The 26,867-nt window shown below is 42.2% G+C and overlaps 1 long non-coding RNA gene across 2 annotated transcripts; it reads right to left on the minus strand.

Annotated features, from left to right (window-relative positions):
- Positions 1-21,749: 21,749 nt before the first annotated feature.
- On the minus strand, positions 21,750-24,972 carry LOC123096670 (uncharacterized). Of its 2 annotated transcripts, XR_006446688.1 has the most exons (3): positions 24,471-24,972; positions 23,443-24,403; positions 21,750-22,282 (listed from the first exon to the last, which is right to left on the minus strand). It is a non-coding gene; the product is annotated as an uncharacterized lncRNA (long non-coding RNA). The 2 variants fall into 2 exon arrangements; XR_006446687.1 differs by having other exon boundaries at positions 23,443-24,972.
- Between the last annotated feature and the right edge of the window lie 1,895 nt (positions 24,973-26,867).

Here is a 26,867-nt window from a genome sequence, read left to right on the forward strand (position 1 = left end):
ACCCCTGTATTTGGATGTGTCATGGCATTCTTCTGACGGTTGTAGTGTTCGGTTTTGATTCCGAGCTGTTATTCGGTCAGTATAGTCGTTTGGGCGGCCATGATTCTGTGCCGGAGCGCGCTTCCTAGATCCATAGATGGACCTGGCCATACCGGCTTTTTTGTGCAGGTCCTCACGTAAATCGTGCGCTGACTTGTGTGCGACGTCGTTAGCCGCCCTATCGCGGCCACGGGGTGGTCGATCCGGCTGATCGGCCGTTTTATTTTTCGGCTGAATGGGCTCTAAAGCCTCGTCATCGAATTCAGGCAGCAACTTGCGCTTTGGATACCTCTTTGTGTGGCGACTGCCACCGTACTTTTCTTCAGTGTCAAGCACTTTGTTCCATCTGTTGTTGAGCGTACTCTACGCGGCCTTAAGCCTTTGCTTCTGCTTCTTCAGGCTCCTCGTGGTGGCAATAAGCCTTCTATGGAGGTTCTCTTGTTCCAAGTGCCTTTCCGGGATGATGTGTGCATCGTCGTCCGGACTGTTCTCCTCTCCAGAGACAGGTTGATGAGCTTTACCCTCGGCATCGCCGTGATCGGACAGCGGCTCCGTACTATGTTCGCCGTCTGTTGGCTCATCCTGCTCCATTGCTGGGTCCATGTGGTCGTCGTTTCCTTTGGAGTCGACCGGGGTATCATTCTTTCTTGCGCTGTTATTGCTGTTTTTCCTGAGGCGGGATTTGGAGCGGCGCCTACGTCGTCGCTTTGGTTGCTTCTCGAGGGGATTATCCTTCACTGCATCCTTCCGTTCCTCGTCGTTGTTTCCTTTGGGTGTATCCACCATGTATATATCATATGATGAAGTGGCTGTCCAGTGCCCTGTGGGCGGTGGTTCCTGTTCCTCTCCTGCATCGTCGTCCATACCGTCGATGTCTTCGGAGTCGAAATCAAGCATGTCGGTTAAGTCGTCGACAGTGGCTATTAAGTGGGTGGTGGGTGGGGAACGAATTTCTTCGTCGTCCGCTTCCACTCGAGCCGGACATAGTTCGGCCGAGGGTCTCCTGACGAGGAGAGAGACCTCAATGAATCTAGCACGTCACCCAAGGGCGAGTGCTGAAAAATATCCGCGGAGGTAAACTCCATGATCGGTGCCCAATCAGATTGGATAGGCACGGACGCAAGCGGTGCGGAGCCTGTGGCCGGGGACGAATCCAAGGGTCCGATAAGATAGGTCTCATAGGGGGTGAAGTCAGTATTCAGCTCTATCGCCGCTGAGTGTGTGGCCTCCATGGCGGGGTCCATCCACCCGTCCTCGGATGGCATGATCTGCTCCGGATTGAGGGCCGGAGTAGCCGCAGGTGTGATCTCCCGAACACCGTCCGATGGCAGAGCTATGTCTTGTTCGTCGTGACTGTGCAGCGCACCTGACATGAGCTCGAATCCGTCGAAGATCAAGTCTCCGCATATGTGGCAGTATAGTTCAAGCTTCCAAATCTGACCTGATGGCCAGGGGCGTAGCTATCGATCTGCTCCAGATGGCCAAGCGAGTTGGCCCGCAGTACGAAGCCGCCGAGTACGAAGATCTGTCCGGGGAGAAAAACCTCACCCTGAATCGCATCGTTGCCGATGATCGAAGGAGCCATCAAGCCTTACCGTGACTGTATAGTGGAACTCTCAATGAAAGCACCAATGTCGGTGTCAAAACCGGCGGATCTCGGGTAGGGGGTCCCGAACTGTGCGTCTAAGGCTAATGGTAACAGGAGGCGGGGGACACAATGTTTACCCAGGTTCGGGCCCTCTCGATGGAGGTAATACCCTACTTCCTGCTTGATTGATCTTGATGATATGAGTATTACAAGAGTTGATCTACCACGAGATCGTAGAGGCTAAACCCTAGAAGCTAGCCTATGGTTATGATTGTTGTTGTTGTCCTACTGACTAAACCCTCCGGTTTATATAGACACCGGAGGGGGCTAGGGTTACACAGAGTCGGTTACAGAGAAGGAGATCTACATATCCGAATCGCCAAGCTTGCCTTCCACGCAAAGGAGAGTCCCACCCGGACACGGGACAAAGTCTTCAATCTTGTATCTTCATAGTCCAACAGTCCGACCAAAGTATATAGTCCGGCTGTCCGAGGACCCCTTAATCCAGGACTCCCTCACCCGTCGCCAGTGGGTCGCAGGAGCCCTAGGAGAGAGAACATCCCATCAGATGATGGACTTGTGTAGATTGTGTGTTAGGTTTTGTTTTTTCGCTAGCGTTGTATGGTGTGTCGGCTTCAAACATCTCGGTGACATGGTCGACGGCCTTGGGGAGCCAGTGAGTCGGCATTGTCATCGAACATGTGCTCCGATGTTGTGTGATGTCGATTTGGTTGTCGACTTGTTGCCAGCGGTTTCATCTTGTGTGCGGGTTGATACCGTCCATGGACAACCGCGGTTCAGGTTGTTGGTTCCTTCAATGTCGCTAGTGTGACCAATGGCACAGTAGGGACGTAGCCCCCGCCTATTCGGTTTGTTCCCCCAGACCATGTCATACCCGACGGGTGGCTATTGCAACGACATTAATGAGGAGTTTCACTTTATAGGTTTGTTAGTGAGTATGAATATCCACTTAGAAAGAGAAGCGATATGGCTGCTCCTGGACCTGGTTACCAACTCACGTGTGACGATGAGCATCCCACTGACATCACCATGGACCATCTCTAGGTACAAGTGGACTGATGACAAGGGCACATTCAAGAGATGTACAATCTGAGGTGACTTCTTTTCTCTTTGAGCTCCCTATTCATTCATATGAGAACCTGAGACCTTGTGCATAATTAGGTGTGAAGGTAATTGATGGCCTGCAAGACACACATGGTATTGTATCACCTTCGTGTAAGTATCCCAGTAGTAGTCGTCCCAACGAAGAGCAGAGAGAGTGTTTATGAGCGGCGTTTTGGTCGCATACAAGTTGTCACAGGTCTTGTGTGAAGTAACTGTTTGAGAATCTGTAGACAATTTTAGTGTTCCTTCAAACAATATACTAGAGTGGTAAAAAGGAGTGTAGTTATCGCAGCGAGAGTCGTAACAACTTAGAAGTAGAGAACATGAATTAAAAGACTAAAAATAAAAGTGGTTTCTTTTAGTAGAGAGAGTAGGCACGGAGAGACTTCAAATCATGGTGTACATCAGTTGTGCTAGTACAACGATAATATCAGTTACCTTGTATAGAGATTCTGGTATATTGATTGTTTGGTTAGTAGGCGGATCACCGTTCGGTTGTAGAACTCCTCCATGCAGGACTCCATTCTCCTCTATAGTCCCGCTTCGACATCCCCACAGCATGATCGTCTCCACAATTAAGGTTGTTAGATCGGAGCCATGTATTAAGTTACGTGGATCACCGTTATCTCATATTTACTTCGCTCCCCGTAGATATCTCCACCTGTCACCTAGAGGTCACGAATTCACTAAACAATGCGTGTTACCTGCGTAGATCTTTGGATCATGTTGCATGGGCCCCTAAATTAGACAACATGCATTATGTTTATCGTAGGATAACAGCTTACTAAACAATCATACAATTATAACCACAAATGATGACATATAGGATAGGCACAAATGGCTACATGCATCTGTCAGATGCAGAGGCCGGGGATGATCCTCCTTCTCAACAAAAGGATAGGCACAAATGAATTTTTATCAATCACCTACATCTCCCACGGCTATGGATAACTACTCACACATGGGGGAAGAATCACCAAACATCACAAAGACTAAATCAAGGGAAACCATTTTGATAATATCGTGAAGATCCACAATAAGATGAATGATTAAACAAGTCTCAATCTCGGAATGAGTATGAATAGGGTTATACACCCTAATCTTACAACTTGGAATTCCTCTCCCTATGGTGATGATGCGATGAACCAAATGGAAATGGAAAACAAGAAGAAAACACTACTAGAGATAAGCCTAGTAGTGGCGCGGGGTAAATAGCTTGCAATAGCGCAAGGGGGGGCGCTACTACCAGTGCACTGCAACTAACTTTCTAGCAATAGCGCCGGGATACCTGTTGGGAAACGTAGTAGAACACAAAAAAATTCACCCTACGATCACCCAGGAACAATATGAAGATGCATAACGGATTGTGATCAACGATCGTTACCGACTCCGAGAGTGCAACGGAACTAGATGAGTCGGTGTAGATCATACTTGGAGTCCCTCAAACATTGGTGAAGATCCTGCGAACCACCCTCGAACGATCCCCCAAACAGAAGACCGAAAGCACGGCCTCTCTACTTGGTTGCAAGCGTACGGTCTTCACGATCCGGCAGCGCTTTGCCGTCCAGAGCTAATCGTCGCCGAAGAATTAGAGGGAGGAGTTTAGAACCACATGGGGATTCTAATTATGAGGATTAGAGGTGGCTAGGGCTCGCTCTAATTAGTCAACTAGGACCAACTAGAACATGCACTAGATCAACTAGAGGAGGCTCCAAAACTTGTGTCTCAATAGGGAGAAACCCTCTAGTATATATAGGTTAGCAGGGGAGGAGAGGGCAGCCACCAAGGGAGTAAACCTCCCTTGGTGCGCCAGTGATGACCCACAAGTATAGGGGATCAATTGTAGTCTTTTCAATAAGTAAGAGTGTCGAAAGCAACAAGGAGCATAAGGAAATGACAAGTGGTTTTCTGCAAGGTAATGTCTGCAAGTGCTGAAATTGTAAGTAGCGAGTAGTTTGATAGCAAGATAATTTGTAACGAGAAAGTAACGATAATAGTAACAAAAGTGCAGCAAGGTAGCCCAATCCTTTTGAGGCAAAGTACATGCCAAAACGGTCTCTTATAATAAGCAAAGCGTTCTTGAGGGTACACGGGAATTTCATATAGTCGCTTTCATCATGTTGGTTTGATTCATGTTCGCTACTTTGATAATTTGATATGTGGGTGGACCTGTTCTTAGGTGCTGTTCTTACTTGAACAAACCTCCTACTTATGATTAACCCCCTCACAAGCATCCGCAACTACAAGAGAAGTATTAAGAATAAATTCTAACCATAGCATCAAACTTTTGGATCCAATCGGTCCCTTACGGAATAGCGCATAAACTAGGGTTTAAGCTTTTGTCACTCTTGAAACCCATCATCTACTAACTACTCCACAATGCCTTCCCTTAGGCCCAAATAGGGTGAAGTGTCATGTAGTCGTCGTTCACATGACACCACTAAGGGAATCACAACATACATACTATCAAAATATCGAACACATATCAAGTTCACATGATTACTTGCAAGATGATTTCTCCCGTGACCTCAAGAACAAAAGTAACTACTCACAAGTGATAAACATGCTCAAGATCGGAGGGGTATTAAATAGCATAATGGATCTGAGCACATAATCTTCCACCAAATTAACCATATATTCCTCCGTCCGGAAATACTTGTCGCACAAATGGATAAAAATGGACGCATCTAAAACTAAAATTTGACTAGATACATCCATTCCTCCGACAAGTATTTTCGGACGGAGGGAGTAGTAATCAACCACAAGATGTAATCAACACTACTAGTCACCCACAAGCACCAATCTATAGTTCCGGTACAAAGATTGAACACAAGAGATGAACTAGGGTTTCAGAGGAGATGGTGCTGTTGATGTAGATTGCCCTCCCCAAGATGGGAGACTTGTTGGTGATAATGATGACGATGATTTCCCCCTCCGGGAGGAAAGTTCCTCCTGTGGAATCGCTCCGCCGGAGGGCAAAAGTGCTCCTACCCCAGTTCCGCCTCGAGACGGCGGCGCTCCGTCCCAAAAGTCCTCTCGTTATTTTTTCTAGGTCAAAATGACTTATATACTAGAAGATGGGCACCAGAGGTGGGCCGGGCTGAGCACAACCCACCAGGGCGCCCCCCCCTCCGGTAGTTATTTGCTCCAGTATTTCTTATTTATTCCATAAAAAATCCTCGTGAAGTTTCTACGCATTTGGAGTTATGCAGAATAGGTAGCCTGACGTAGCCTTTTCAGGTCCAGATTTCCAGCTGCCGGAATTCTCCCTCTTTGTGTGTACCTTGCATATTATGAGAGAAAAGGCATTAGAATTACTCCAAAAAAATTATTATTGATAAAAACATCATAAATAACAGTAGGTAAACATGATGCAAAATGGACGTATAAGCCAGCCATGGGGGGGGCGTCCAACTCCCACCCCACAATAGGAAAGGGGGGCGCCACCTCCACTTGGGCCTTCATGGCCCAAGTTTCCTTCCACCTCTTTGATGTCGCTTGAAGCTACGTCGGTATTTCCCCAAAGAGGAAGGGATGATGCAGCACAACGACGGTAGGTATTTCCCTCAGATATGAAACCAAGGTTATCGAACCAGTAGGAGAACCAAGCAACACAACGTAAACAGCCCTTGCACACAAATAACAACACCTCGCAACCCGACGTGTTAAAGGGGTTGTCAATCCCTTTTGGGTAACGGCGCCAAAAATTGCGTGTTGACGGGAGAAAGTTGTAATAGATTGAATAAATAGATCACAAATAAAATAAAGTGCAGCAAAGTATTTTTGCATTTTTGGTTTAATAGATCTGAATAAAAAGTGCAAATAAAATAGATCGCAAAGCAAATATATGAGAAAGAAGACCCCGGGGCCGTAGATTTCACTAGTGGTTTCTCTCGAGAAAGATAGCAAACGGTGGGTAAACAAATTACTGTTCAGAAATTGATAGAACTTCAAATAATTATGACGATATCCAGGCAATGATCATTACATAGGCATCACGTCCAAGATTAGTAGACCGACTCCTGCCTACATCTACTACTATTACTCCACACATCGACCGCTATCCAGCATGCATCTAGTGTATTAAGTTCATGGAAAAACGGAGTAACGCAATAAGAACGATGACATGATGTAGACAAGATCCGTTTATCTATGGCGGTAGATATAGATCCCATCTTTTTATCCTTAGTAGCAACAATACATACGTGTCGGTTCCCTTTCTGTCACTGGGATCAAGCACCGTAAGATCGAACCCACTACCGGGCACCTCTTCCCATTGCAAGATAAATAGATCAAGTTGGCCAAACAAAACCCAAATATCGGAGAAGAAATACGAGGCTATAAGAGATCATGCATATAAGAGATCAAAGAAACTCAAATAACTTTCATGGATATAAAAAGATATAACTGATCATGAACTCGAAGTTCATCAGATCCCAACAAACACACCGCAAAAAGAGTTACATCATATGGATCTCTGATAACCCACAAGTATAGGGGATCAATTGTAGCCTCTTTCGATAAGTAAGAGTGTCGAGCCCAACGAGGAGCTAAAGGTAGAACAAATATTCCCTCAAGTTCTATCGACCACCGATACAACTCTACGCACGCTTAACGTTCGCTTTACCTAGAACATGTATGAAACTAGAAGTACTTTGTAGGTGTTTTTGGATAGGTTTGCAAGAATATAAAGAGCGTGTAAATAAAAAGTAGGGGCTGTTTAGACGAAGACACAACTAAGTTAGTTTTAGTAGAGAGCTTTTTGTCACACAAGAAAGTTATTTGTCCCTAGGCAATCGATAACTAGACCGGTAATCATTATTGCAATTTTATTTGAGGGAGAGGCATAAGATAACATACTTTCTCTTCTTGGGTCATATGCACTTATGATTGGAACTCTAGCAAGCATCCGCAACTACTAAAGATCATTAAGGTAAAACCCAACCGTAGCATTTAAGCATCAAGTCCTCTTTATCCCATACGCAACAACCCCCTTACTCGGGTTTATGCTTCTGTCACTCACGCAACCCACCATAAGCGAATCATGAATGTATTGCAACACCCTACAACGGGAATCCCTCACGCTTGTGCGACACGGAGAGCACCATAGGACAACACCTATAATAAAACATGCAACTCAAACCAATCACGATCATTAATTAACCCATAGGACAAAACGGATCTACTCAAACATCATAGGATAGCCATACATCATTGGCAAATAATATATAGCATGGAGCACCATGTTTAAGTAGAGATTACAGCGGGTAAAAGAGGGGTTACACCGCTGCATAGAGGGGGGACGAGTTGGTGATTTTGGCGGTGAAGTTGTTGGTGTAGATGGCGGTGACGATGATGGCCCCGGGGGCACTCCGGTGCCACCAGAAGCGAGGGGGAGAGAGCCCCCCTCCTTCTTCTTCTTCCTTGACCTTGCCCGTAGATGGGAGAAGGGTTTCCCCTCTGGTCCATGGTCTCCATGGCGTGGGAGGGGCGAGAGCCCCTCCGAGATTGGATCTGTCTCTCTGTTTCTCTCTGTTTCTGCCCTTTTACCGTTTCTTAAATTCCCGGAGATCCGTAACTCCGATTGGGCTGAATTTTGGACACGATCTCTATCCGAATATTAGCTTTCTTGCGGTGAAAGAAGGGCACCAACCGCCTTATGGGGTGGCTATGAGGGCCCAGGGCGCGCCCCCTGCCTCGTGGCCCCCTCGGGCATCGTATCGCGTTGATTCTTCTTCCCAAAAATCACATATATTCCAAAAAAAATCTCCGTCAGTTTTTATCCTGTTTGGACTCTGTTTGATATGTATTTTCTGCGAAACAAAAAACATGCAACAAACAGGAACTGACACTGGGCACTGGATCAATATGTTAGTCCCAAAAATAGTATAAAAAGTTGCCAAAAGTATATGAAAGTTGTAGAATATTGGCATGGAACAATCAAAAATTATAGATACGACAGAGACATATCAGCATCCCCAAGCTTAATTCCTGCTCGTCCTCGAGTAGGTAAATGATAAAAAAGATAATTTTTGATGTGGAATGCTACCTAGCATAATCTCTATCATGTATCTATTCATGGCATGAATATTAAGACATGAGTGATTCAAAGCAATAGTCTATCATTTGACATTAAGACAATAATACTTCAAGCATACTAATAAAGCAATCATGTCTTTTAAAAATAACATGGCCAAAGAAAGTTATCCCTACAAAATCATATGGTCTGGCTATGCTCCATCTTCACCACACAAAATATTCACATCATGCACAACCCCGATGACAAGCCAAGCAATTGTTTCATACTTTTGATGTTCTCAAACCTTTTCAACTTTCACGCAATACATGAGCGTTAGCCATGGACATAGCACTATGGGTGGAATAGAATATGATAATGGGGGTTGTGTGGAGAAGACAAAAAGGAGAAAGTCTCACATTGGCGCGGCTAATCAACGGGCTATGGAGATGCCCATAAATTGATGTCAATGCAAGGAGTAGGGATTGCCATGCAACGGATGCACTCGAGCTATAAGTATATGAAAGCTCAAACTGAAAACTAAGTGGGGGTGCATCCAACTTGCTTGCTCATGAAGACCTCGGGCATTTGAGGAAGCCCATCATCGGAATATACAAGCCAAGTTCTATAATGAAAATTCCCACTAGTATATGAAAGTGATAACTCAAGAGACTCTCTATATGAAGAACATGGTGCTACTCTGAAGCACAAGTGTGGTAAAAGGATAGTAACATTGCCCCCTTTTTTTCTTTCTTTTTTTGGCGGGCTTCTTTGGCCCCCCCTTTTTTTATTTAGGCTTCTTTGGCCTCTTTTTTTCTTGGGGCAATGCTCTAATAATGATGATCATCACACTTTTATTTACTTACAACTCAATACTAGAACAAACATATGACTCTATATGAATGCCTCCGGGGGTGTACCGGGATGTGCAATGATCTAGAGTAGCAAAGATATCAAAAAACGGACAAGCCATGCAAACATCATGCTAGCTATCTTACGATCATGCAAAGCAATATGAAAATAAATGCTCAAGTCATGTATATGATGATGATGGAAGTTGCATGGCAATATATCTCAGAATGGCTATGGAAATGCCATGATAGGTGGTGGCTGTTTTGAGGAAGATATAATGAGGCTTATGTGTGATAGAGCGTATCGTATCACGGGGTTTGGATGCACCGGCGAAGTTTGCACCAACTCTCGAGGTGACAAAGGGCAATGCACGGTACCGAAGAGGCTAGCAATGATGGAAGGGTGAGAGTGCGTATAATCCATGGACTCAACATTAGTCATAAAGAACTCACATACCTATTGCAAAAATCTATTAGTCATCGAAACAAAGTACTACGCGCATGCTCCTAGGGGGATAGATTGGTAAGAAAAGACCATTGCTCGTCCCCGACCGCCACTCATAAGGAAGACAATCAATAAATACCTCATGCTGCAACTTCGTTACATAATGCTTCACCATACGTGCATGCTACGGGAATCACAAACTTCAACACAAGTATTTCTACAATCCACAACTACCCACTAGCATGACTGTAATATCACCATCTTTATATCACAAAACTATTGCAAGGAATCAAACATATCATATTCAGTGATCTACAAGTTTTATGTAGGATTTTATGACTAACCATGTGAATGACCAGTTCCTGTCAACTCTCTAAATAGATATAAGTGAAGCAAGCGAGCTTAATTCTTTCTACAAAATATATGCCCACGCTCAAACAAGTATAAGTGAAGCAAAAGAGCATTCTACAAATGGCAGTTTTCTATGTGAATAGAAACAGGCAATCCAAACTTCAAATGATATAAGTGAAGCACATGAAGCATTCTATAAAGCCATACTCAAAAGATATAAGTGAAGTGCAAAGAGCATTCTCTAAATCAACCAAGGACTATCTCATACCAGCATGGTGCATAAAACAAAAGTGAAAACTAAATTCAAAAGACGCTCCAAGATTTGCAGATATCGCATGAACGAAACGAATCCGAAAACATACCGATACTTGTTGAAGAAAGATGGGATGCCTCCGGGGCATCCCCAAGCTTAGACATTTGAGTCTCCTTGAATATTCACTTGGGGTGACTTGGGCATCCCCAAGCTTGAGCTCTTGTCTCTCCTCCTTCTCCTCATATCGAGACCTCCTCGATCTTCGAACACTTCATCCACACAAAACTCAACAGAAAGCTCGGTAAGATCCGTTAGTATAATAAAGCAAATCACTACTCTAAGTACTGCTGCAAACCAATTCATATTTTGTTTTTGCATTATAGATACTGTAATATAACTTTTCCATGGCTTAATCCACTGATAGGAATCGATAGTTTCATCAGAACAAGCAAACTATGCATCAAAAACAGAATCTGTCTTAAACAGGACAGTCTGTAGTAATATGAACATTCACCATACTTATGTTACTCCAAAAATTCTAAAATAATTAGGAAAAATAAAAAATTTGTTTAGAAAGACAGTGCAAAAAAGTTTCAGAACCGTTTGACGTTCCAGTAAAAAATGAAAAATCACGCACTACAGCCAAAGTTTCTGTCCTGCACCGCACAAACCAACAAGCATTGTAAACATCCTAAAGGCAAACCTTGGCACATTATTTTTATTATACAATGGAATTGTACAAGGGGATAATTATTTTTGTTGAAAATTTTCTGTAATCAAGATTCACAAAGTTTCCGTGAGCATGAACAAAGTTCAAGGCTAGCTCCCTCTTTAACAATGCTCGTCTTTCTCACTTTCGTTTTTCTTTTTGAAAAAGTTTTAGGTTCTCCTCTTTATTTGTTTTTGTTTTTAAACTTTATAAAAGCACTCAATAGAAATAAATGACTCTCTAAAACTTCCGGGTTGTCTCCCTGGCAGCGCTTTCTTTAAAGCCATTAAGCTAGGCATATAGTGCTCAAGTAATGAATCCACCCGGATCCCAAGGTATATCAAAGCCAATTTTAATTAACAATGATTTAGCATTTAGTAGTGAGCACAAAGCAACATATATCATGCAACAACAAAGTCTAACTCTCTTCCTATGCATCGGCATGTCATAAAAGAACAATTCATGCACACAAAGTAAAGGCCAATGCATAGTATAAACAGTTTCTTGCAATTTCATCGTGTGGGAAACATAGAGAGGTGGAGATATAGTTCCTCTCTCATAATAATTGCAAGTAGGAGCAGCAAGCACATGCATATTATATCTATCAAAATCATCATGTGTAGTAGTAAAACGCAACCCGTCAATATAATCCTTAATAAGGGCAAACTTCTCCGATATAGTGTAGCCGGGAGAATTTAAAAAGATAATAGGACTATCATGCATGGGTGCAATAGGAACAATTTCATTTTTAACATAGGGAACTATAGCAAGTTAATCTCCATAAGCATAATTCATATTGGCATCTTGGCCACAAGCATAGCAAGCATCATTAAAAAGGGATATTTCAAGAGAATCAACGGGATCATAACAATCATCATAGCAATCATCCTTGGGTAAGCACGAAGGGAAATTAAACAATGTATGAGTTGAAGGGTTACTCTCATTAGAAGGTGGGCACGGGTAGCTAATCCGCTCTTCCTCCTTTTGTTCTTCGCTCTCCTCATCATTTTTTCCATCCAATGAGCTCACAGTGTCATTAGTTTCTTCTTCCATAGACTCCTGCAAAATATTAATCTCTTCTTGGACAGAAGAGACTCTCTCAATAAAATCATCAATATCGGAATTGAATTCAAAATTCTCATAGCAATATTTAAGGATAGCTAAATTTTCAGGTCTATAAACAGCATCATCAAGATTTTCAAACTCTTTAAAGAAAGATTCAATTTCATAAGCACCCATAAAAGCAACAAATTCTTCTATTTGTTCCACATCATAGTAATCATATATACCATTAGCATAAGAAGCCGAGGTTTTATCATCATTAAATTTGCATGAAAAGGGAAGGTGTGGAGCCTTCATCCTAGAGCAACAAGTATAATCATATCTTAAGCATAGTTCCCGAGCATACCAATGCAACATATGAATTTGATCCCATAATAGTTTCCCTTTTTGAGTCAAGCGATGATCGCTAAAGTATTCACGTTGATCCAACGTGTCTCCTATTACTAAGTTGAATGGGGTTTTCTTAGGATTATCAAAGTAGTACATAATATCTTTCACATAATGAGCATCGAGGGTTTTAGGAGGTTCCCCATCTCCATGAGTAGCAAGTACACCTAATTTTTTGGTATTTCGTGTTCCATATCCATAACTAAAGATAGAGAACAACTAAGAACAGCAAATAAAAATTACTTAGTGATAAAGCAAACAAGCACACACGAGAATATTCACCCCACGCTATAACTCCCCGGCAATGGCGCCAGAAAAAGGTCTTGATAACCCACAAGTATAGGGGATCAATTGTAGCCTCTTTCGATAAGTAAGAGTGTCGAGCCCAACGAGGAGCTAAAGGTAGAACAAATATTCCCTCAAGTTCTATCGACCACCGATACAACTCTACGCACGCTTAACGTTCGCTTTACCTAGAACAAGTATGAAACTAGAAGTACTTTGTAGGTGTTTTTGGATAGGTTTGCAAGAATATAAAGAGCGCATAAATAAAAAGTAGGGGTTGTTTAGATGAAGACACAACTAAGTTAGTTTTAGTAGAGAGCTTGTTGTCACACAAGAAAGTTATTTGTCCCTAGGCAATCGATAACTAGACCGGTAATCATTATTGCAATTTTATTTGAGGGAGAGGCATAAGATAACATACTTTCTCTTCTTGGATCATATGCACTTATGATTGGAACTCTAGCAAGCATCCGCAACTACTAAAGATCATTAAGGTAAAACCCAACCATAGCATTAAAGCATCATGTCCTCTTTATCCCATACGCAACAACCCCCTTACTCGGGTTTATGCTTCTGTCACTCACGCAACCCACTATAAGCGAATCATGAACGTATTGCAACACCCTACAGCGGGAATCCCTCATGCTTGCATGACACGGAGAGCACCATAGGATAACACCAATAATAAAACATGCAACTCAAACCAATCACGATCATCAATTAACCCATAGGACAAAACGGATCTACTCAAACATCATAGGATAGCCATACATCATTGGGAAATAATATATAGCGTCGAGCACCATGTTTAAGTAGAGATTACAGCGGGTAAAAGAGGGGTTACACCTCTGCATAGAGGGGGGAAGAGTTGGTGATGATGGCGGTGAAGTTGTTGGTGTAGATGGCAGTGACGATGATGGCCCCAGCGGCACTCCGATGCCACCAGAAGCGAGGGGGAGAGAGCCCCCCTCCTTCTTCTTCTTCCTTGACCTTCTCCCTAGATGGGAGAAGGGTTTCCCCTCTGGTCCATGGTCTCCATGGCGTGGGAGGGGCGAGAGCCCCTCCAAGATTGGATCTGTCTCTCTCTGTTTCTGCCCTTCAAATTCTGCCCTTTCACCGTTTCTTAAATTCCCGGAGATCCGTAACTCCGATTAGGCTGAATTTTAGACACGATCTCTATCTGGATATTAGCTTTCTTGCAGCGAAAGAAGGGCACCAACCACCTTACGGGGTCGCCACGAGGGCCCAGGGCACGCCTGACCCCCTGGGGCGTGCCCCCTACCTCGTGGCCCCCTCGGGCATCGTATCGCGTTGATTCTTCTTCCCAAAAATCACATATATTCCAAAAACAATCTCTGTCAGTTTTTATCTCGTTTGGACTATGTTTGATATGGATTTTCTGTGAAACAAAAAACATGCAACAAACAGGAACTGGCACTGGGCACTAGATCAATATGTTAGTCCCAAAAATAGTATAAAAAGTTGCCAAAAGTATATGAAAGTTGTAGAATATTGGCATGGAACAATAAAAAATTATAGATACGACGGAGACGTATCAATCTCCAAGAGAGAGAAAGCCATTTAACTACTTACTACGGACCCGAAGGTCTACAAAGAACTACTCACGCATCATCGGAGAGGCACCAATGGAGGTGGTGAACCCCTCCGTGATGGTGTCTAGATTGGATCTGGTGGTTCTGGACTCTGCGGTGGCTGGATGAATATTTCGTCGACACCCCTAGGGTTTCTGGAATATTGGGGTATTTATAGAGCAAAGTGGCGGTCCGGGGGGCACCCGAGGTGGGCACAACCCACCAGGGCGCGCCAGGGCCTCCTAGCATGCCCTGGTGGGTTGTCCCCTCCTTGGGACTCCCCCCAGGTGCAACCAGGGCCCAACTTCTTCCTTCTGGCCTATAAAAAATCATCGTGGAGTTTCGTGGCATTTGGACTTCGTCTGATATTGATTTCCTGCGATGTAAAAAACATGGAAAAAAACAGCAACTGGCACTTGGCACTATGTCAATAGTTAGTAGCAAAAAATGATATAAAATGATTATAAAACATCCAAGATTGATAATAAAACACATGGAACAATAAAAAATTATAGATATGTTGGAGACGTATAAGCATCCCCAAGCTTAACTCCTACTCGTCCTCGAGTAGGGAAGTGATAAAAATTAGAATTTTTGATGTGGAGTGCTGTTCATAATGTCATATCATATTCTTTTCTTTATAGCATGGACATTTGGACTTTTATGTGATTCAAAGCAATGGTCTAGTTTTGACATAATAATTTAGATATTCAAGCATATCAACAAGCAACCATGTCTTTCAAAATATCAATGCTAAAATAAGTTATCCCTAGCCCATCATGCTCAAACATTGATCCATTCATGAAACACACTCCAATATTAACTACACCCAATACTTAAGCATGATCATATTGCCTCCTAGTTGTTGCTTTTTGTGAGAGAAGATGGAGACTCAATTTTTTTGCATAAAGTAAAAGAAAGGCCCTTCGTGGAGGGAAGTAGGAATTTGTAGAGGTGCCAGAGCTCAAAGCGAAAAATAGAGATAAAGACATTTTTGGAGGTGTATCCATCCCACCAACGAAAACGACTCAGTGTTCCGAACACTTTCCATGCTAGATATGCCATAGGCGGTTCCCAAACAGAAAATAAAGTTTATTCCTTTTTCCACCATACTTTCACTTTTCATGGCTAACCGTATCCACGGGTGCCCTCCATACCAACACTTTCCAAGGAATTTATTATTTGACAACATAAAGTAAATTCATTTTTGCATTTCGGGACTGGGCATCCCTAAGACCTTTGCCTTACTCTCATGCAATGACAAGTGAATAAACACTCATTGTGAGAATAGCACATCCAGCATGGAAAATATTAGCCACTCGTTACCGTTCCGCGAGCGAAACAAACACACAAAAGAGAAGTTTATTTTGAAAATTAGAGATGGCACATGCAAATTTGCTTAGAACGACAAAAGAATACCGCATATAGGTAGATATAGTGGACTCATGTGGCAAAACTGGTTTAAAGGATTTTGGATGCACAAGTAGAGATCATACTTGGTGCAAAATGAAGGCTAGCAAAAAGATTGAGAAGCGACCAACCAAGAAACGAATAATCTCATAAGCAAGCATTAAGCATAGTTAACACCGAATAATGCACCACAAGTAGGATATAATTTTCATTGCATGATTATTGACTTTCATGCATGCATAGGGAATCACAAACCTTAACACCAATATTCTTACTAGAGCACAATTACTCATCAACATAACTCACATATCACATCATCATATCTCAAAACTATTACTAAGAATCAAGTTTATTTTGTCCAATGATCTTCATGACATTTTCTTTATCCTTCTTGGATATCTATGACTTTGGGACTAATTTTCATGTGTCACTTTTCATAAGCTCAAACAAATATAAGTGAAGATCAAGAGCATAACAATTTTTCTTTCTCTCAAAATAATTTAAGTGAAGCAAGAGAGAGTTTCTTCAAAATTTTACTAACTCTCAAATAAATCTAAGTGAAGCAAGAGAGCATTTCTTCAAAAATACTAAGCACACCGTGCTAAAAAAAGATATAAGTGAAGCACTAGAGCAAGTCCTAGATCATAAAAGATTTAAGTGAAGCACAGAGAGCAATTCTAACAAGTCATGATATAATTTTGGCACTCTCAAATAGGTGTGTCCAGCAAGGACTAATGACTTAAAACACAAAATAAAACAAACAAAGACTCATATCATACAAGACGCTCCAAGCAAAACACATATTATGTGACGAATAAAAATATAGCCTCGAGTAAAATACCGATAGTTGTTGGAAGAAAGCAGGGATGCTACTCGGGGGCATCCCCAAGCTTAGTTGGTTGCTCATTCTTGGATAATAGCTTGGGATGCCGGGGCATCCCCAAGCTTAGGCTCTTACATCATTCCTTCATCCATCGTAAGATAACCCAAAACATGAAAACTTCAATCACACAAAACTCAACAAAACCTTTGTGAGATCCGTTAGTGTAAGAAAAATAAATCACTACTATAAGTGTTGTATCAAACCAATTCATATTTTGTTTTTGTATTATATCTAATGTATTCCAACTTTTCTATGGCAAAAACTCATCAAAGAAAACCATAGAGCCATCAAAATAAGCACACAACACAAAGAAAATAGAATCTGTCAAAACAGAACAGTCTGTAGTAATCTGACTTTTGCGAATACTTCTGGAACTCCAAAAATTTACCTAATTAGGACGACCAGGGTAATTTGTATATTAATCTTCTTCAAAAAGAATCAGGGCAAAAGCTCTTTTCTGTGATTTATGAAAAATTATTTTCGTGAGCACAAAGTTTCTGTATTTTTCAGCAAGATCAAATAACTATCACCCAAGAAGATCCTAAAGGCTTTACTTGGCACAAACACTAATTAAAACATAAAAAACACAATCATACCAGTAGCACAATTGTGTAAACACACAAGAACAGAAAGCAAAAATCAAAAATAAAATTTATTCATTGGGTTGCCTCCCAACAAGCGCTATAGTTTTACGCCCTTAGCTAGGCATAAAGCAAGGATCTAAGTTTTGTCCTCTTTTTTCTTCTTAATTTTCTTGGGGGTATTTTAATCAGGAGGTTTTGTAAACACAACATAAAACATATTATCCATACAAACTTTAGCATTCCTTAGTTGGTTTTCATCATAAACCCTTTTATTTCCCGCAACAATCCAAGAATAGTGTTGATTAACATTATTAAAAACTTGTTGGATTATTTCTAGAACGGGGACCTCCTTTTTAAGATTCTCATCAAAGACCTTATTATCCCCAAGCAAATGCCTTAGTGCATAGTCAATATTGTAAATAATTTCATCTATCACGGGTTTTTCACGATTCATACCATAAAAGTCAAAGATTTCCCTAGCTTCACGAATTATGTAGTCAAACTCATTCATAAGAATGAGAGTGGCCAGCCCTAGGATTCTTTATGTCGGGAAGCTCAAAAAACAATCTTTGCAAAGTAGGATGGGTATGAATAAATTTACTTTCAAGTTTCAGAACTAGTGCTGAAATAGCATCCGCAGAAGATCTAGTAGTTTTAAGTATAAGAGCATCATCAAGGCTCAGATTTCCAACACAATTGAAAAAATCTTGGATACGTTCTTTTCCCATAATGTTCCCTTGCCCCAAGATAAAAGTTTTAGCATCCAGATTGCCTGTATGTCCAATCTTAGGAGTCAGACCATCATCTGTTGGTGCCATACCGAAATCACTCATGATTGCAAGCAAAGAATAGATCTGACGAGAAAATGGCGAACGGAAAAGACAGGCGAATAAAACGACAAATTTTTGTGAAGTGGGGGAGAGGAAAACGAGAGGCAAATGGAAAATAATGTAAATTGCAAGGAGATGAGATTTGTGATTAGGAACTTGGTTATGTTGAAGATCCTCCCCGGCAACAGCGCCAGAAATTCCTTTTGATGTCGCTTGAAGCTACATCGGTATTTCCCCAAAGAGGAAGGGATGATGCAGCACATCGGCGGTAGGTATTTCCCTCAGATATGAAACCAAGGTTATCAAACCAGTAGGTTATAAAAAGTGCAAATAAAATAGATCGCAAATCAAATTTATGAGAAAGAAGACCCGGGGGCCGTAGATTTCACTAGTGGCTTCTCTCGAGAAAGATAGCAAACGGTGGGTAAACAAATTACTGTTGGGAAATTGATAGAACTTCAAATAATTATGATGATATCCAGGCAATGATCATTACATAGGCATCACGTCCAAGATTAGTAGACCGACTCCTGCCTGCATCTACTACTTTTACTCCACACATCGACCGCTATCCAGCATGCATCTAGTGTATTAAGTTCATGGAAAAACAGAGTAATGCAATAAGAACAATGACATGATGTAGACAAGATCCGTTTATCTATAGCAGTAGATATAGATCCCATCTTTTTATCCTTAGTAGCAATGATACATACGTGCCAGTTCCCTTTCTGTCACTGGGATCAAGCACCGTAAGATTGAGCCCACTACCGGGCACCTCTTCCCATTGCAAGATAAATAGATCAAGTTGGACAAATAAAACCCAAATATCTGAGAAGAAATACGAGGCTATAAGAGATCATGCATATAAGAGATCAAAGAAACTCAAACAACTTTCATGGATATAAGAATATATAACTGATCATAAACTCGAAGTTCATTAGATCCCAACAAACACACCGCAAAAAGAGTTACGTCATATGGATCTCCAAGAGACCATTGTATTGAGAATTCAGCGAGAGAGAGAAAGACATCTAGCTACTAACTACAGACCTGAAGGTCTACAAAGAACTACTCACGCATCATCGGAGAGGCACCAATGGAGGTGGTGAACCCCTCCGTGATGGTGTCTAGATTGGATCTGGTGGTTCTGGACTCTGCGGTGGCTGGATGAATATTTCGTCGACACCCCTAGGGTTTCTGGAATATTGGGGTATTTATAGAGCAAAGAGGCGGTCCGGGGGGCACCCGAGGTGGGCACAACCCACCAGGGCGCGCCAGGGCCTCCTGGCGCACCCTGGTGGGTTGTCCCCTCCTCGGAACTCCCCCAGGTGCAACCAGGGCCCAACTTCTTCCTTCTGGCACATAAAAAATCATCGTGGAGTTTCATGGCATTTGGACTTCGTCTGATATTGATTTCCTGGGATGTAAAAAACATGGAAAAAATAGTAACTAGCACTTGGCACTATATCAATAGGTTAGTACCAAAAAATGATATAAAATGACTATAAAATGATTATAAAACATCCAATATTGATAATAAAACAGCATGGAACAATAAAAAATTATAGATACGTTGGAGACGTATCACTCTTGCCTTATTAGGCCCATTGATATTAAATTAAATGTATATTTGTTCTAAACATTTCCAGACCGTTATATATATAATTTAACATCCCCGGAAATATTTTCCACCTATATATGTATATATAATCGGTAATACCCGGTATTACCCGATATTCACCGAACCCTTCCGGTGACCCCGAAACGTTTCCGGAACATCTCGGAACTATTTTTGATATCAATGAAACAATTCCATAAATATATTCTCATCACTCCCGTCTTACTAACACCCAGCAGATCGTGATTACCTTAAGCTTGTCACCCCATAGGTTCGGTAACCCATAGACATGAACGAAACCCCTTTGTTCAATGACCGATAGCGGAACCATGGACATCCATATTGGTCCCTATGATTACACGAATGATATTTGAGTGAACCTTTGGTTATCATGTAATGTTCCCTTTGCTTCGCGATACTTTACAAAACCCGGTGTGCATCGGTATCCTCCTGAGTCATCACCATGCTCACTATGTCGTTGCTCCCATTACCGGTTTTGTTCTTCTTTCTCGTTGACGTGTTCCGGCATCCCCGTGACGTAGTCACCTGTGTGGACAGACGATGATGGATGTCGTCACACCGAGAGGGCCCTAAGAATATCTCTCCATCATCGGAGGAGCAAATCCCACTCTCGAGATGTCCGGTCACTTGTCAAACTTTCCGGTGTGCCTGAAAGTTGTCGTTATGCACCTTGTTACACATGATGTTTGAGCAACCCCAAAGCCCACCTTATGGTAGGAAGTGACCGAGACACTCTCATGGTCCGAGGAAATAAAACACATGCTAACACTTCTGTTATAACAGATGATTTCAAACGATATAATCACATAGTATAACAGCAAGTATTGGGTCGATTCAATATAATTGTTCTTCTAACGTCATACCCTCAATGTTGTTTTAGGACTATCGTTACACTTAACGATATCCTAAGATCCGGAAAATGTGATCACCATCAACACTTGAGCCAGCCTTAGAGGCGAGACCGGTAACCTATTTTATTCCATTTATCATTCCACACGTGCATATGAGTTTTCCACTGAATCGCATGTTCCAGGATCATAGCAGTTATGGCATGGAATATAAACTCTTAACTATGAATATGGAAATATAATAATACAATATTATTGCCTCTAGGGCATATTTCCAACAGACTCCCACTTGCACTAGAGTCAATAATCTAGTTGCATGGTTTTACAAACACCTGTGGATAATCTGATGTTGCTCATGCTTTGCTTGTGGTAGAGCCTTTGTCATTTGTTTTGACATATTCAACACTTAGTAATACTAGCTGAGTGCCCGTGCGTTGCCACGGAATAATAGAAGGTAGCAATCAAACAACCGTTTTGGTTCAAAAAAATGTGTCAAACATGATAACATTTAGTATGCATTCATATATGGCAAGTGGTTCCCTCTCTTGCACCTCTCGCTTTTGGCGTAGCAGGCCTCCCTTTGGGAGGCCCGCGCGACGGGCTATTAGCTAAGTGGTAGAGCGCGCCCCTGATAATTGCGTCATTGTGCCTGGGCTGTGAGGGCTCTCAGCCACATGGATAGTTCAATGTGCTCCTCATCAGATCTCCTTCCCCTTAACATTGATTCTCATCAATGTGTTTAATCACTCCTTTCAAATTCTTATTTTTCAACAGTGTATATTTTCGTCAACTGAAAAGTTCTTCTAATCTATTTTTTCGCAAACAATGAATTGAATGAATAGAGAGGAATAATTTCATTGTCTGTAAAGATTGGCACTGACTTGGCACAAATTTGATCAATAATTGTATCAATAAGTTGTGATTCAAGTGCTGCCCGCCCTGAGTTCCTGTTTACTTGCTCAATGATTGCCAGCTTCGGTGAGAAGAGCACCATGATGATGTCCATCAGCCACTCACAGATGCTTTCTATGTGTACTACAAGAAGCCTATTATGTGTACTGGGTTTGAATGGAGTTGTCTCAGCCTTCCTCCAAATCAACCAAAGGCGGATCAGGATCTTACACCAAATCAACCCCAAAGAAGATTAGCAACCTTATCTTTCTTTTTTTGTTGAGTTCGGATATGGGGTGGATGGGATTCAAAATTATATTTCATCATCAATGCCTTTAAATAACCCACACGCTCCACAAGCACACACACCCATGGCCCACGAAAGCACATGTACAACTCTCATAGCATTCTGATTCTGACATCGAAAACACATTGGTCTACCCCATCTGCTCCTCGTCTTTTTCAGTATGCACTTCCTCAGGCCTGACAGTGACCTGCAGACAAAAGCAAAACGAATCAGAATTTATACTATAGGTACAAGAATGAAGAAGAAATGATATAGTATAACTATTTCACACAACATGACCCAGCAAAAAAAGGTGAAACATGTGAAATGATATAAGAGAAAAGACAACTATTCAAATTAAAGGACATCAATTGTGTTCGTAGAATACAAAAGTTAATTATGCAAGAAGAAATACATCCTGGATTGAGCTAAATCTGGCGTATGGAATTGAAAACAAAGCAAAACATAGGGCTCTCGATGAACATTTGATATTATTTTAACAGGAAGACTAAAATGACTTCAGTAACACAAACTGTCATTGCAGTCACTGTTCAGTGCTTACGGCTTCAGAGAATATCTACAGAATAAAATGGCCAGGTCTAACAATTACTCACAACTGAAACCTTAGAGTGAAGAAGGAATTTATCTAGTTTATTCTCCCGAAAGAAGTGCCCTAGAGAGTGGTCGAAATTGAAACCCTGAACTGCCACCCATTTAATAATGTAAATAGATAACCCAAACATGCACTAACTTGGCTTGTCCACTCACCAAAGACCCGGTCAATAGCTATGTGGAGCTCACTCAAAGCCTTCTCGACCTAATCAAGCCTCAGTGGTGTACTGCGGTCACATCGTGGTTTAGGTATAAAGAGGCAGCGTGACTGCGGAGAGAATCTCATGCAAGCAGGTGGCGCTGAGCTCGAGTAACTGGAGCAACCATGGGCAGCACCTTTGCGAAATGTGAAGCAGGATGTCCATCAGGAAGCTTTGCTCAAGAAATAGTTTAAGTTGTCGCAATATGCATGGAACCAAACTCTGTCCCTTGATGCGCATTCAAGCAGAACAGAACAGAGATTGCATGAAGAAAAATTTAAAGTACAGTAAACACAACTCTGATGTATTCATTTAAAATAGGATGATAACAATCTAAAGAAAATGACGAACATCAAAGATGATGTCTCGCCTTTAAACACCCTGCTGAAATGCAATTTGTTCTAAAATATATAACTAAAACATAAAATATTCAAAACATTCGGTAATGTGGTGTGCTATTTTTCTTCACAAATGAACAAGATCATGAAGCAATGTGGACAAACAAATATCATGTTTTCCTTTTCTTTCTTTCAATTCACTAATGAAAAGTACATACCTGGAGTTATGCGTGCCTTGCCCGCACCAAGGAAAAGGCATGTCCGTGGGCTCTGTCATTGGATGATGTTCATGGTCCAAGATTTTGAGTTATGCGTGCAACTTTACAATAGTTTTGCTAGAACTGAATGTCATTGTCCAAATGTAGTAGTAGGATACAAGTGGGCGAGGCCAACTTGCACAAAATGATCCATCTTGACCAGCGAGAGGCCATAGCCGTTAAGCGACATGAGTGATTTGACAAGGCCTTGCAGCTTGTGGTGCAACCAAGAGCTCCCTAATGGTGGCCGGGAGGTTTTCCTGTTCAGCGCTGCTAGAGGACATAAAAAAAGAGCAAAATTTCAGTTTCAGTACTAATGAAAAAAAAAACGGAAGAAATCTTTTCACCTAAAATCACAATGTTGGTCCTTATTGGAGCAAGAATACTTTTCACAGATAATCAGAACAGAGATCCACATTAGATCACAGAAACTTTCCACCTAGTCAATATCAGTACTGATATGAACCACTTTATAAGATTCAAAATCAAGAAACTGTAGTATTTAATAGAGATTAAATGTGCAAACTCTAGCAGTGAACTACATGGATGCTAATAAAATAAATGGATTCGATTAAACTGGAATTTCAAATAAATATACAGAGGCACCATGATTGCTTTACAACATATTCATATTTGCATAATCCAAGAAAAAAATAGCTCTCCTCCACCTCATCAGAAACCTTGTAGGTAGAGAGGTCAGTGAAGACACAGATTGAGTAGGGCGTGGCTGGGATCCACGCAATGATGTAGCAACAAGGTCGCCCTATGAGTGAATATGCGTACAAGTGAGGATGTGCCCACCACCACTCTTCTCCACCACCTCATCATCATCATCTTCTTCTTCCCTACTCTCATCTTCTTCATCAAGCAATGGGCTAATGCCATCTTTTTTTCATTGATGTTGGTTGTCACGGGCCGGAGGCTATTAAGCTAACACTCAATCAGACATTTAAATATTAGGTGCAGAGAAGAGAACGAGATACACATACCTCGCCCTTGCTCACGGATCAACTGTAGATGTAGTTATATATCCTCCATCCAATACTGCATGCCTCCGATCCAAAGCGTCATGACAATCTCGCTCGGCCCAGCGGGTGGCTGTGTCAGGGTAGACGGACGACTGAAGGAGTCAACCAAAGGGAGACGACTGTGCCTGCGAATATGCAGCGGACTCGGGTGGTGGCTGGCCGCAGCAACGCGTATGGCTCGTGCGGCGGGATGGCGATCCAATCTTGCAGCTGCTGGGGGTGCGGACAGGCGACACCGGGCTGCGAGGTAGGGCAATGAGAGGAGGAGGAGATGGTAGGTGTTCCACAGGTGTCGCGGCCGGTGCGGTGCTTGCTGCGGGAGAGAGGGGCCGCCATTGGGGGGGTGTCGGTTTGGGAGAGGGAGATCTGTAGATGGAGATTGGTCGTGGGAGAAGGTGGAGGACGTGGGTTCTTTCCCAGTTTTTGCGTTGGTTTGGGCTCACGAGATTTTTTCGGTGTGCTATCGTACGAGGGTGGGGGTAGCGAACGTGGTGGGAGGGGGATCGAAGAGGTGGGGTATCGAAGGAGGTCGAACCATGATGACGTTCGATCCCTCTTTAATAGTAGAGATTTGTGTCAGTCTTGCCCGTTTTCAGGATCTTGATCCATTTTGCTTTGAGCTATAAAATTTTATTCAAAATAAAATATCATTTAAACTCATTGCATTTAGAATCACATCAACTATATCAAGACTCTCTTGACTATATATTGTAATCATATTTCGGATTCACCCATTCATATCAAGATTTTTCTTGACCGGTCATATCCATAAAACAATGCTTATGGGTTTATTACAACTTTTGTAATATGCAATTATATCAAGACATTTCTTGATTATTGGATCAAGACTCTTCTTTTTGTTTGACAGAAAGACTGTAAGGGAATCCCTTACAGTATAATTGGTGCAACAAATCCAAATTGCAAGTACCATGCCTTGAACCTGGGTGGGTGGGAAGGCATCAGCCCCTTCCCACCACTAGGCTATGCCTTAGTCTGCAATCAAGACTCTTCTTGATTGTCCATAATGTTTATGGGTTTCTTACAAGTTTTGTAGTATCCAATTATATTAAGACATTTTTTATTATTGGATCTTTACCCATTTATATCAAGACTCTTCTTGATTGTCTATAGTCATAATATAATGTTAATGGGTTTCTTACAACTTTTGTAATATCCAATTATAACAAGACACTTCTTGATTCAGACAACATCGAAACATCTAGTGTTTTCAAAACACAAATTATCGTTTGTCGGGGTTCTGGGATCGGGGGTACCCAGACCTGCCTGCTTGCGGCCCACGGCGTGGCCCACTCGACGGCCTAGTGCGGCCTTGCGAGGAGGACAACATCAAAACCTATAGAGGGAGCGGCCTCCCCAGGTCGCCTCCTGAGGAGCGGAGATTTCTATGCAGGTACCCAGCCTCACGAGGTTGCGATGACGTGAGCCATGACAACCAAGGCTAGGCGGGCGCCAGCTGGCGCAGAGGAGGCAGTTTCCTCTTTGGTGCTAAAGAGGCCAGGACGTATGCGGGTTCCCAAGGAATCCCCCAAAGCTTTCCCTTTCGGTGCAACAAGACCAAGACCACAAACTCGGCAGGACGGGTGTCACAGTCGAGCCCACCTCCGCGTCACGACCAGAAGCTCTGCAGGCAAAGAGCACCTTTTGTTAGGATAGGATGTACCTCTTGTCCCCTTTCAAAATGGTCGTTGTGGGATCCCTTCCTGCCTAAGTTAAGACGGAAGAGGACCAAGGCCACTATAATATAGGCTAGCCACCACCGTAGAAGGGGCTGCTACCTCTTGAGCTTGCGTTGTTTTTTCCCTTGAAGAGGAAAGGGTGATGCAGCAAACTAGAGTAAGTATTTCCCTCAGCTTTTGAGAACCAAGGTATCAATCTAGTAGGAGACAACGCGCAAGCCACTGAATACCTGCACAAACAAACACCAACTTGCACCCAACGCGACAAAGGGGTTGTCAATCCCTTCACTGTTATTTGCAAAGTGAGATATGATAGAGATGGATAAATGGTAAAGTAATATTTTTGGTATTTTTGGTTTATGGAACAGAAAGTAAAATATTGCAAAGAAAGTAAATAGGAAACTAAAATTGTAGATTGGAAACTCATATGATGGAAAATAGACCCGGGGTCCATAGGTTTCACTAGAGGCTTCTCTCAAGATAGAAATTATTACGGTGGGTGAACAAATTACTGCCGTGTAATTGATAGAAAAGCGCAAAGTTATGACGATATCTAAGGCAATGCTCATGAATATAGGCATCACGTTCGTGTCAAGTAGACCGAAACAATTCTGCATCTAATACTATTACTCCACACATCGACCAACTCCTGCCTGCATCT

Source organism: Triticum aestivum, chromosome 4D, assembly GCF_018294505.1.
Source record: "Triticum aestivum cultivar Chinese Spring chromosome 4D, IWGSC CS RefSeq v2.1, whole genome shotgun sequence".
Lineage (NCBI taxonomy): Eukaryota > Viridiplantae > Streptophyta > Magnoliopsida > Poales > Poaceae > Triticum > Triticum aestivum.